Source organism: Rhinolophus hipposideros (assembly GCF_964194185.1).
Source record: "Rhinolophus hipposideros genome assembly, chromosome: 25".
In the NCBI taxonomy this organism is placed as follows: domain Eukaryota; kingdom Metazoa; phylum Chordata; class Mammalia; order Chiroptera; family Rhinolophidae; genus Rhinolophus; species Rhinolophus hipposideros.
In genome coordinates this window covers 20786843-20799496 of record NC_138071.1, presented here as the reverse complement: position 1 = coordinate 20799496, position 12654 = coordinate 20786843, and the positions used below count along the sequence as shown (strand labels likewise).

At 35.0% G+C, this 12654-nt stretch overlaps 1 protein-coding gene across 1 annotated transcript in view; it reads right to left on the bottom strand.

Annotated features, from left to right (window-relative positions):
* Positions 1 to 12654, bottom strand: part of LOC308492946 (putative RNA-binding protein Luc7-like 2) — a 63284-nt gene that overhangs the window by 33961 nt on the left and 16669 nt on the right.

Below are 12654 nucleotides of genomic sequence, written 5' to 3'. Positions count from 1 at the left end.
AACATGCAGGAAAGTAAGACAGGAATAAAAGAAGTTAATGGCAAAAGAATGTTGTTACCCTCTTTGCTATACCAGCCATTTGATTTCTTAATTAATAGCATCTTAATATTAATCACTCCAACAATTCCCTTTGCATTTGTATGTATTTCCACAGTTATAGTTGCTCAGGGGAGGCCAAACTGCTTTCATAAAATGTTAAGATGTCACAGTTTGAAATGCCTTTCATCCACTGCAGTGGTTCTCAACCTGGACCTGGGCAGTTTTTAAATAATATTGATAGAGAATTTTGAAAAGAGGCCCAAGCCCTAACTTCCAAAGATTGTATTGTAAAAATCTCGTAGGGGTTTTTAATGTAAAGTGTTGAGAACCATGCACTCACTGATCTAGTTTTACTTCCCTTCTACAGAACTGAAGCCCAGACTGACTTATTTGGTTTAGATAAGAAATGTGGTTTAGATTTCTAGCCTAATACCCCTTCCACTTATTTTATCATGCTAATTCCAATTATTTCAGTACTAACTTACCATTTAATATTTTTAGATAACCATCCTCCATTCAATCTGAACAAGCTAAGCACACAGCAGACATTCAAAGCAGCTGTCTACTGCCTTTCCTCCAGTTATCTCCCTTATCTTTATCCTCTAACTGTATTTCCAATGTGTTCTCAACAAAAACTGAAGTCACATACAAACTGTGTCTCAGTGTGTTTAACCTAAATATCTCTGTTGCCCACCTAGATACCCTTTGGCAGGAATTCTAGGCTTTCCCCCTACTCTACATCACAACCACCATCACACAACCAACCAAAAGAAGAAAAGCAACTATGTGGATCAAGGACAAAATGAACACCAAAAAGGCCACAATTATATTAATACCACTGTAATGAGGGTGGAGTTTTGGTGAGGGGAGGAGAGTTGAAGTGAATGTACGCCTTGGGAGGGGGGGGAATTTATAGGCGGGGGAAAGATTTATTACTCACTAGAATGTGAGCTCCACAAGGATTCTTTTTTTTTTTTACCCATCATGTATCTGCCTTAATAAATATTTGTTGAGTGAACCAAAGTGGGAAAAGAGGGCGGAGAAGAACATTTGGCACAAGGGGCCCTGGGCTTAACAAGCAAGGCGGTGAAGATGCACCCGGGACACAAACTGGCCTGAGCTCTGGAAGGTCTTCTATAGCCTCTCCTTGGATGATCTCCTTTGCTTGGACTCCCTCCCTTAAATGTTTCGAGCGATTCCTCTCTTTTCACTATGTGCTCTGCTCCTCTCCTCCAGGAGGGAGACTACTTGGGCTTTTCACTCACTATCCTGGACCATGAGCGCCTACAGCTGGCTTTCCAGTTACATCTCCCTCACCACAGATTTTGGGGCCAAAGCCCTAGAAGGAAGGGCCTAGTGATCGTTTTTTGTTTATTTTTTGTGGCCTGGAATAGCCCTAGTGCTTATTTCTTCAGGGACCTGGCAGGACAATACGTGTAGTCAGGCACATTCTCAGAATTCTAGATACCAGTCATTTATTTTCCCATCTATATGACCACGACTAAGCACCTAGTCTGGCACTGTGCCATGCACGAGGCATATTTAAATAAAAACCAAACACGCAAGCCAAAATAAACCCAATAATCCCAGTGGCCACCGCAAACGTGAGTAAAGGCAAAGTACAAATGCCTACCTTAATGCTCTCCGTGACCCTACTCATCTAATTAAAAAGAAGCCATGTCTCCAAAGAGGAGACGTGATAGAACCACACCATGGCCAAAGATGGACCAGTCCTCAAAAGCCACATCAACCCTGACTTCATCACTGAGGGTGCAACAGTGCTTTGAACACCAGGTGCACAGATTTTTGCTGCTGCTGCTTCTCTTTTCAAGTGAGCTTCAAACTGAACAAAAGAATATGTTTGGTTATTCATTTTAACTTAAAATGACTTTATGATGAAAGCCACAGGAAGCGTTTTGAAGTTTTAATTTAACAAGCAATTTACTTCATTATTAAATTCTTTCCATGTTTGTTTATTCTTGGTATTTTACTTAATAATCAAATTCTCAGATTGTAAATGAAAAAAATGCTTATTTTTAACTGGATAAATTCAGTTCTGCATTTTGTCTTCTCCATCCTAAATCCATTTCCTCCATGAAGTCTTGACCAAATAACTGTACTTGATCCTGATAACTTCTCTTATAACCTCACAGCATTTTATACTATGTTTTACTATTTAACATAAAAAGTTGATTCTGTTAAGTGCTTTTTAATTATTCTTTTGAAATTCCAAAAGTGAATGTTATCTTCCAAATGGACTCTAAGCTTCATGAGGAAAATGGTTTATTTCTTTTATTTTTCCACCCTACATAAAAGATCAGGTTTTGTCAACCCATGACTGTTAAATAAAGTTTATGTTTGACTAAGGAATTGTACGTCTAAGAACTTGAGGAAACAATGAAATAAGTACACATAAATAGACATTGATAATAAAATTTAACAATGGTGTTTTTGATCTAAAAAATTAGAAACATTTTAAGAGCTTGGCAACATGATTGGATTATTGAATAGCCATATAACACGTAACATAGCCATGAGAAATGACGTTCTTGAAACTAAGTGGAGAAAAGATGGCAAAGACATAAAATGCCATTTTTATAAATTCAGATATTGCTGTGAGGTTGGTTGGTTGGTTTGAACTTTTTTATACTGGCTGAATTAAATGCAATGAGCATATATTTTTCTCACAATTAGAAAAATCAATAAAGCCACTTTAATTTTAGAGAAAAATATTTAAATAATAGAAATAGAGGTACGTGGAAATTATACATCAAAATCAAATAAAATGGTATTTCAGCAGACCAAATTAAAGGGTTAACTTACACATCTGAGTGTACTGCCAAGTGTAAACTAATGGCAGTAATATGAATATACCAGTGATAGAAACTGGGTATATTAACAGCTCCAAGTATTTGCAAATATTCTTGCTTTCTTAGATGTTAGGACATTTGCTCAGTTCTATAAGCTAAATCCTAAAGGGAATTATAAAACAGTATGAGAATACCTGCTATCAAGGAATTTATATTCTCAATGAAAAAAAAACATTAAACTAACAGTCGCAAATGTGGACAAAAATGTATACACAAGGATTTCATTGCCACACTGTACATGGAAAACAGAAACAAAAACTACTGACATATTAATAGTCACTGCATAAATAATTTAGGCAACAGCCGTATTATGAAATACTATGCAGTCATTTTTTCAAAACAGGAGACCAGGTATATAGAAACTTCTCTAAGACAAGAGAGAAAAATTCAAATAATATTTGTTAAAACACACGCACACACAGACATAGACACGCACACTTGTAAATGCACACAAAGGAGAGTAAAAAATGTACATTAAACTGTTGACAGGATTTAGGTCTGGGAAGGGGGATGATATTAGTGGGAAACACTCATGTTTTATCCTTTTATCCTTGAAGACTATATTGCTTAATAAACAAAATAAGACAGACTGGGCACTGATCAACTCAGAAGACCTCCCTTTACCTCTTTATTTTTTTAAATTCATTAGAGTAATATTGGTTATTAACATATAAATTTCAGGTGTACAACTTTGTAATAAGACATCTGTATACTCTATTGTGTGCTCACCACCTGGAGCCTAGTCTCCCCTTCTATCACATTGTATTTGACTTCCTTTACCCTCTTCATCCACCCTTCACCCCCCTTTTCCCTCTGTTAATCACCATTCCGTTGTCTGTATCTGTGAGTTTTTTTGTTTGTTGGTTGGTTGATTGGTTTTTGTTTCATATCCTACATGAGTGAAATCATATGGTTCTTTTTCTCTTCCATCTGACTTATTTCACTAAAAATAAAATAAAATAAAATAATAAATGGGACTACATCAAACTAAAAAGCTTCTGCACAGCAAAAGAAATCATCAACAAAAAGGCAACTAACTGAATGGGAGAAGATATTTGCAAACGAGACTTCTGATAGGGGAGTAATATCCGAGATACACAACAAACTCATACAACTCAACAACAACAACAAAAATGAACAATCAGATTAAAAAAGGGCAGAGAACCTGAATAGTAAATTTTCCATAGAGGACACAGAGATGGCCAACAGATATATGAAAAGATGCTTAACTAGTTATAAGGGAAACACAAATCAAAAAGCCACCTTGAGATACCACCTCACACCTGTTAGAATGGCTATTATCAATTAAGACAAATAACAAGTGTTGGAGAGGATATGGAGAAAATGGAACCCTGACACGCTGCTAGTGGGAATGTAAACTGGTGCAGCCACTATGGAAAACAGTATGGAGATTCCTCGAAAAATTAAGAATAGAATTACCATATCACCCATCAATCCCTCTTCTGGGTATCTAGCTGAAATTTTTGAAAATATTTTTTCATAAAGATATATGCAGCCCTACGTTCACTGTAGCATTATTCACAATACCCAAGACACAGAAACAACCTAAATGTCCTTCAACGGATGACTGCATAAAGACGTGGTACATGGGTACAATGAAATACTACTCAGCCATAAGATGAAATTCTGCCGTTTGTGACAACATGGATGGATCCTGAGAGTATTATGCTAAGTGAAGTAAGTCAGGCTAAAAAGGACAAAAACCTTTGTCTCTTATCCATTTAACTCTGAGAGATTCACTTAATCTCTATGAAACCCTCCTTTCTCAAGTACTTCAGGACTGCTGTACGGATCACATTATCGACTGACTCGATTGTGGAAGACTTTGAATATGAGTCAACACGTGCAGAATTTATTCTTAGGCAAAGAATGCTTGCCGACTTGGACAAAAATGACATAACAAAACCATGTTTTAGAAGCATTAACACCACACTACTGGATGAACTGACAAGAAGAAAGAGACCAAGGGCTGGAGAGGCTACAAACCAGAAATAAAGCCGTAAGGGTTGAATTAGGAGAAAGGAAGCGATGGAGGTAAAACAGTGCTAAAGAAGAATAAAAGCCTTTTAAAGACGGGAAGGATGTCTGAAATCAATTCCATCATCACCTCCTGACAAATACGGAAAACAAGGCTCAGAGAAGTCACAAGATCGTAAGTTAGCGGGAACAGAGTAAAAATTTGAATCCAGTCTTTAACACGGCTCAATACGCTTTCAGTAACAGTGACTCTCAATCAACAGGTTTTCACTGAATGGAAATGAAGTGTGCAGAGAAAAAAGGTCAGGGGTTATATCAAGGCTTCAAGTATTTCAAGAATGAGCAAATGATGCCACCAAGAGAATTAAGTCAAATGGGAGAGTTAATCTGTGACGTAAAGTGCTTTGTTTTGCACATGTTGAATTTGATGTAACACACTCCTCCTTGGAGCTACAGCCCAAGCATTTTTCGAGGAGACCTTCATTAACAGATCATATAGGAGTCTGACCTCCCTAGATCAAGTTATTAATACTGAAGATACTGAAAAGTATTTCTAAAAAACCGCGTCACCTGCAAAGTCATAATACATCACCATAGGAAAATTTAACGAAGGTGAGGAAGAATACTTGGGAATAACAGTATAAATTTCCATAAAATGTGCCTCAATAATGTAAATAAGAACTTGCATCACACTTAAGATTTTAAAACAAACCCCATTCCTTGGTAATTTTCTTTAACTTTTTTTTAAACCTTCATTAGAGCAATAGTTCTCTTTTCACCTAACCTGGCTTTAAGTCTTCCATTCATTTGTTTGTTTAAAATAGTAATTCTTCCAATTTGTCTTTTTATTACATTTTCTTACACTGTGTTTAAAGAGTCTCAAGTAAAAGAAAGTTGAAAGACACCAAGGAATACGAAAACAAATGGCAAGATTGAAAAAACACTAAAAGGAATAATACCAGCTGGAGAGAAAGGGAAACAAAACCCAACAGCAGCACAGAGAGCACAAAAAAACACAAACATGCAGCGAAGCATTTGAACCCTTCCAATGGCAATGTGATTTTCTAAAACAAATCATCTCTACACTGTGATCCTCACTTCTTGCACCTTCACTTTCTTCCTTCCTCCTATTTGTAAAATCTCTTTTCCATCCAGGTTCAATGCTTGCTTTACCACCCAGCTAAGAGCAAGAGAAAGCCCAGGATAATATGGGAAAAGTCTTCAAATAACAAAATCGGGATATGCGTTTCAGTTATGCCACTATTGTTTTAAAATAATGACGTTCTTCTTTCCTAATTCCAATCCTGGTGCTCAAAATGAACAAGTCAGACAGGAGTGTTGGGTGAAGGGGAATGGGGCACACTGAGCAGTAAGCAGGAAGTAGTTCCTGCTCTTCTAACACTTCCCAAATTTTTAACTGCCCATTCCCACTCGTATGTTCCAACCCCAAGTGCATTTTTCCCTGAGTGGATAGAGAAAAATAAAGCTCTTTCACCCTTTATTAATATTTTTCAAAGAATTTAGCAGGAAATACTTTGCTATATCCATTTCTAAGCCTCGAGATAAAGATATCTAGACAATATTAAAAAAGGCCGTGCCTTACAAAGATTATACTATCTACTTGAGAGGCAACATACACATAAACAAAAGAAAACAACAAGTGCCTATTCAGTAGTATGAAGGGCAGGTGCCACATGGGGTTTCACAGGCTAACCTCTATAGGCTCAGACAATGATGGACAGTAAGCCAGGCAGAGTCAAAATCTGTAGAAGAGAAAGGGTATTCCAAGCAGAGAAAAAGGAGCAGGCAAAAAATGAGAAGTGTAATGGGGAAGGAAAGTAGTGAGACAATAATGAATACATCAGTCTGGTTCAAGGAGAGGACCAAACTGATTTATTCATTCAAGGGAGAGGTAGATTGGGCCAAGGGTTTTAGATTTTTGATCATATATACAATAGAGAACCATTAAAATATCTGTGTGGAAGCAACGTATGGTTAAGTTTATTCCCATTCAGGAAAGACCGGCTTCTTTTCTTAACATTTAGATCTCTTCAAATATCATTTCATTACAAAAGTTTTTTCTAACCACCTTGCAGGAGGAGCTGCTTGCCCACTGTCCCCGACTTTCTAATTTATCTAGCCATGCTTTTTTCTCATAGCACTTAAATCACTATCTGAAATCACATTATTTCTTTCCATACTTTGGCTGTGTGTCTCCCACATTAGAATATAAGCTCCCACCACTAAAGCAGAAACCCGTGTCCATTTCTGTATCCCCAGTGTAGCACATGTCACATAGTAGGTGCTTGAGAAATACTTGTTAAGTGAATGAATGACTGCTGATTGCAGCCATCAGCACCAGTCCCAGAAAAATGAAAAAATAAATCACGTCTTAAAGGGCAATTTTTTTTAACTTTTACTGTGAATTCTCTTCACTTTCTCCATTCAGCCTTCAGTAAACTGACACCGCGTGCTCACCCTTTTCTATTTCTTCCAGTGCTGAATTCCAGTATTATTTGAATTTCATTACTCCAAGCACTATTAAACTAAATACATTAAAGGAGAAAAAACAAAAATCTATCTAAATTAGGAAAATTTACAAATTCATTATCCAAGTACGTCAATATATGTGCCTACGCATGTTTTTTAATCCGATAGACCTAAAAATGTCTATGAGATGATATATATTCACGATGTTTAATTCTATATAGGTCAAAGTAAAACACCAAATGCTTTTAAAAGTTCCCTTAATGAGTAAGAACCATTCAACTGGAGAGGATTTTACTAACTCATTTGGTCTTGCTACCTGCGTATCAAGGTAGAACTCATCACATTAAAAAAAATATTCCCAGTTAGTAAATCCATGACTTTACTTGGTGCTAGTGGTTCATCATCTGTGAAACAAAAATATGTTTCAGGTTTTCATTTATTACCATGTATTTGCTCTTTTCTGTGTTCATTGTCTACGTCCTTTAAACGATGCATTTATTAACCCAACCCTTCCTTTTGAACAAAGAGCCTCAGAGAACACACTAGTTACTTCAGACTTGTTATTAATAAAATGCAGTTTACAAAGAAAGAAACGTAAGAGAAAAAAGAAAATAGGAAAAATGCAGCTTACAAAACTGCACATATCTCTAAAAAATGGATGAAGAGTTCAGGGAATACCAAGATGATTCCTTGTTAGGTAACCAGCATTTATTGAGAAATCATTGTACATACAAACACATGTGACACTGAACTATGTCAACCAAGTACCAGACTATGAAAAACAATCTGCTTCAACAATGACTTCCAGACCTCATTCTGTTTTCTTGGAAGAACTGGTCTTTGCTACTTTCTGTTATTTCAAGGGTCATCCTAAAATAGATAGGTTCAAGATTTAAGATTTACCTCAAAAAAACTACAAAAGGATGGAGAGGACATATGTGATGATAAAGGAAATAAGGTAGCTACGGGTAAAATATTTACTGAGTTGGTGTGTGGGTACATGAAGTTCACTACATAATTCTATTTTTATTTATAGTTGAAATTTTCTATTAAAGAAGTTAAAAAAGATTCTGCCCTCAGACTGATTCTGAGGGAATCATAAACCATATTAGAGAATATTGTATTACATAATAAAAATGTAAAGTGAAATTAATTTGTAGTTGATTTATAGAGATTGGATATCAGCACTACAGTTCATCATATACATGCATGTATATTTATATTTAACCACTAATCCAAGTAAGGGACAAATATGCTGACGAACCTCAATGAGAGACATCCTAAACTAGAACAAGATTCTAGAATACATGGTTTCTGGGTTGGTTACTTAAAAAAAAAAAAGAAAGAAAAAGTCACCTTTACAAGCCTGAAGTATATTAAGTCACTTTAAGTAAACAAAACGAATGACTGAAAATATTCATAATGACAGAAAAAGGTAATTTCATAAAAGCATATGTACTCTAACTTGAATAGTTCAGTGTATTAATGTGCCAAATGCCAACAAGGCTCCAAATTATATTCAGGACTTGGTTTTTCAAGTTTTACAGTAAAGTTTTAATTATTCACTGGGAAGTTTTTAATATGTCTCTGATTTCCTAAACATCAAATATATTTTTGGTTTAGGCAGTCTCCAGAAATACTTATTAAAGGAATATATATTTTTGCAGTAACTGAGAAGAATAAAATACAAACAGCACATCTGCTTTATATAAGAACATAATACACTTCAAAAGCCCAATCTTGTAAAACTTGTGTTAACTGGCATTTTGCAAACTGGGAAACTCTAGAAATTGGCTAATTTAAAATGAAAAAAAATCATGTCACTAACCTGAACTAATGATAAAAACACTTGTTAAAAAATACCAAAGTAACCCAAAACAAACCATTTGTGAGGAATAGATTAGTTTAAAACATCTACAGACTAATTTTTCACATCTGCATGTGAACCCACTGCTGTCTTATTTTGATAAGCAACTCAACACCGAAATACTCTTCAACTCCTTATCTGTTGAAACACATTTCCCACTAACAATTATCAATTTTTGAAACTCAAAGTTAGTTTTTGAAACAGATTTATTCAGCATTCTACTTTTGGGTGTTATCAATTATTCATTCAACACAATAGAGGGACACTGTTCTAGATGCCGGGGACATATCACTGAACAAAACAATGTCCCTGCCCTTATAATGAAACTTACATTCTAGTGGCTGGTTGAGAAAATTTTGTGCAGGTTTACTTCTTATCACTTATTCTGCTTCTCCATACTTTCATGGCTCTTTTACATATGTACTATCAAAGAGACTTCAGCAGTTTTAAAGTTCAGGTTTGTATGCACCCAAGTAACTGATTTTAGACCAGGCCTTAAAAGAAAGAGTTAGAGAAGCAATAAAGGAGTTTCAATTAGTAAAAATTGCACTTTGGATAAAACCCAGAGCCTACTGGGGCACCATTAAATCAACTCAGTCAAAATAGTTTTACAACCAGTAACTTCCATCCAATCACTTCAAAAAGGCAGATAAAGTTTTACTTTATCCCTGTTCCTAAGTATTTCTCAATATCAGTTCTTTAAATTTAAATTCTATTTCTGAGCAGAGCTTCTTTTTTTTTTAAACAAAATTTCCTGGAATTTTGTATACTTCCCCAAATTTTCTATATTTAAAATGTGCAAAATTCTACTTGAAATAGGAAAGACTGGCCTATCCCCATGTCCTCAGTACATGTGATGCCTCCAAGGACATTGCAGAAATATCTGAAAGTCACTACCCTAGGTAATTGTGTTATCTAAAAAACTTACAACAAAAAACATTTCAAAAGCATTTAGATTTAAATTACTTGGAGATTCCTCTGTGGCAGAATATACTGTGATTCTTTAATTATGTGACGTCTGACTAGCAAAATTTCTCTGAACTTTAATTTTTCCCATCTACAAAATGATGACCTTACGCAAGAAAACATCATGACCTGTCAATGCTAAAATTATACTATGATGAAGGCTACAACAAAATTAGTAGTGGCCATTTCTGAATTGAGGACAGGCACATTATGAGAGTAAACATTTCCATCCCTGCAGGTCTTAAATTTCAAGCTTCTGTTACCATCTCTGACTTAGAATTAATGCTTTCTGTAAATTATTACTATCAAATATTTTTTTCCCAGATCACTAGGAACTAGATGGAAATATTTTTTTTGTTTTAAGTACTTCAATATACTTATCTTCCCTCAGGGAAGGTATGTACCAGATGTGTGTGGGGGTGGGAGGAAATGACCATTCTACCTGGGTTTTTTGTTTTGCCTAAAAGGGAATGCTGTCTACAAACAGAACAGGGAGAAATCAAGTGTGCCAAGAGAAGAAAAAAGTGGGACTAAATCAAGAAAATATTCTAGATGAATAGGAAAACAACCCAAGCCTTTGAAAAATACTAGCTTCCTAATATTCACGCTTCTTATAAAAATCATAATCCAAAGATAACATACACACACAATTATTTTGATTCTTTGCTCTACATTTTGCTTCCTCTGAATAATTAGCTAAAGAATTAGTTATACTAGATTAATAAAAGGTACAATGTCACAGAGGCATTTTCATCCAACTTAATTCCAAAAATATTCCATACTAATTGTCAGTTATGAGTACATTTTTAGAAACCACACTCACTATCACCAAGTGCTGGATATAAAGTTGAACCGCTTTATAATGAATGAAGCCAGAGAATACATCTCTGTGTCATCTTCTGCTAAAAAATATAGAATATTGGTGAATCATATCTGATAAGAGTGACAGATCTGTGGAACAAGGTCATGAAAACTAAAGGGCAACCTTTAGTTATATAACAAACAAAAAATATTACTAAATCAACGTTCAGTTCTTTTTATCCTCCATGTAATGTGTAAAAAAAAAAAGAAGAAAAAGAAAAAAAAGAGAAAAGGTCATTTTTAACGTAAAGAGGTATGAAGTGTTCGGACCCTGTGCCAGAAAAGCATTTGTTTGTTCTACAGAGATTGGTTGTTAAGGAAGTCACAGCTCTGTAATTGCAAACCATTTGTCCATAAGGTAAACTGTTATAAATAGCCCTTTTCAGTAATATAGGTAATGAGAAAGTCACACTATAGATAGTTTAAAGTTCTCAAGAATACCACTCTGCAACAACCCTGGAGTCTCACAGAGCCCTAAAGCCAGTCCTTAAACTGCTTAAATAAATTCTCAGAGGTTCACAACTACTAAACCCCATCCTCACTTAAGATAATCTCTTCTCTATCAGAATGACAAAAGGGAGATATTTCTCGTCCAGAGATTCCCTGGCTAGTGCCTTTAAATGAGCTTCCCTAAACTGTGTTTTTTTTTTGTATAATCTATCAACAATTTTAAGCCTCATCAAATTCTGTACCATGAGAAAAATGTTACCAATTAAGATAGCATTTTTCTATCCACAATTTTGAGATGTGTATTTCAGAGAGGTTAAAATTCGAAAAAAAATATGCCACCTTACAAACCCACCAGCAAGAAGTTTACAAGGAAAGTCCAAGACCAACCACTCATTTTTACTTAACATGATGGAGTTAGTATTCCCTACAGAGTAGAAAACAGACTGAATAAGACTATACCTCAGAAAATTTGTGTTTGGTCCCAGTTTTACTTTAAATCAACAGAACTGAATGATTTTGAATAAGTCACTATCATTGAGGCTAACTGTGAATCATATGCCTCATAGAATTGTTTTATGAAAAAAATGAACATAAATAGCATTATCTGCAACATACAATGTAAAACACAACTGTGATGTTAGATTTCCATTATTAATGCCAACTTGAAGACTATAACAATATGTCAGTCTTGCTATGGCTGTTTTTTATGTAACAAAAAAAGGAAAAAACTGAATTCTGCCATTTTGTTAATTAAATTTTGTTCTCAAAATTTATTTGAAGTGATAATTTAGCCATTAAATAAAATGAATTGTTAAATTGAATACAACAGTAAATGTGGAGAATCAAAGTATACTGCAGATGATTTCAACTGTATTATAGATATGAGGGTTAATTATCTGTCATACTCCTAATTCAAGTGCTCAGAAACAGGGTTTCTTGCCTTGTAGTATTACACTTTTTACAAATGTAGTACTGTATTTTTAATATAGACTCTTTTTTCCTTTTAACATTATACAGTTTCAACCGTTTTTCCTACTGGAAAAAGTCAGAGGTGTTTCCTATATTGTATTTGTCTCGATGCCTATCTGTTTGGAGCATTTAACTCTTCCTACC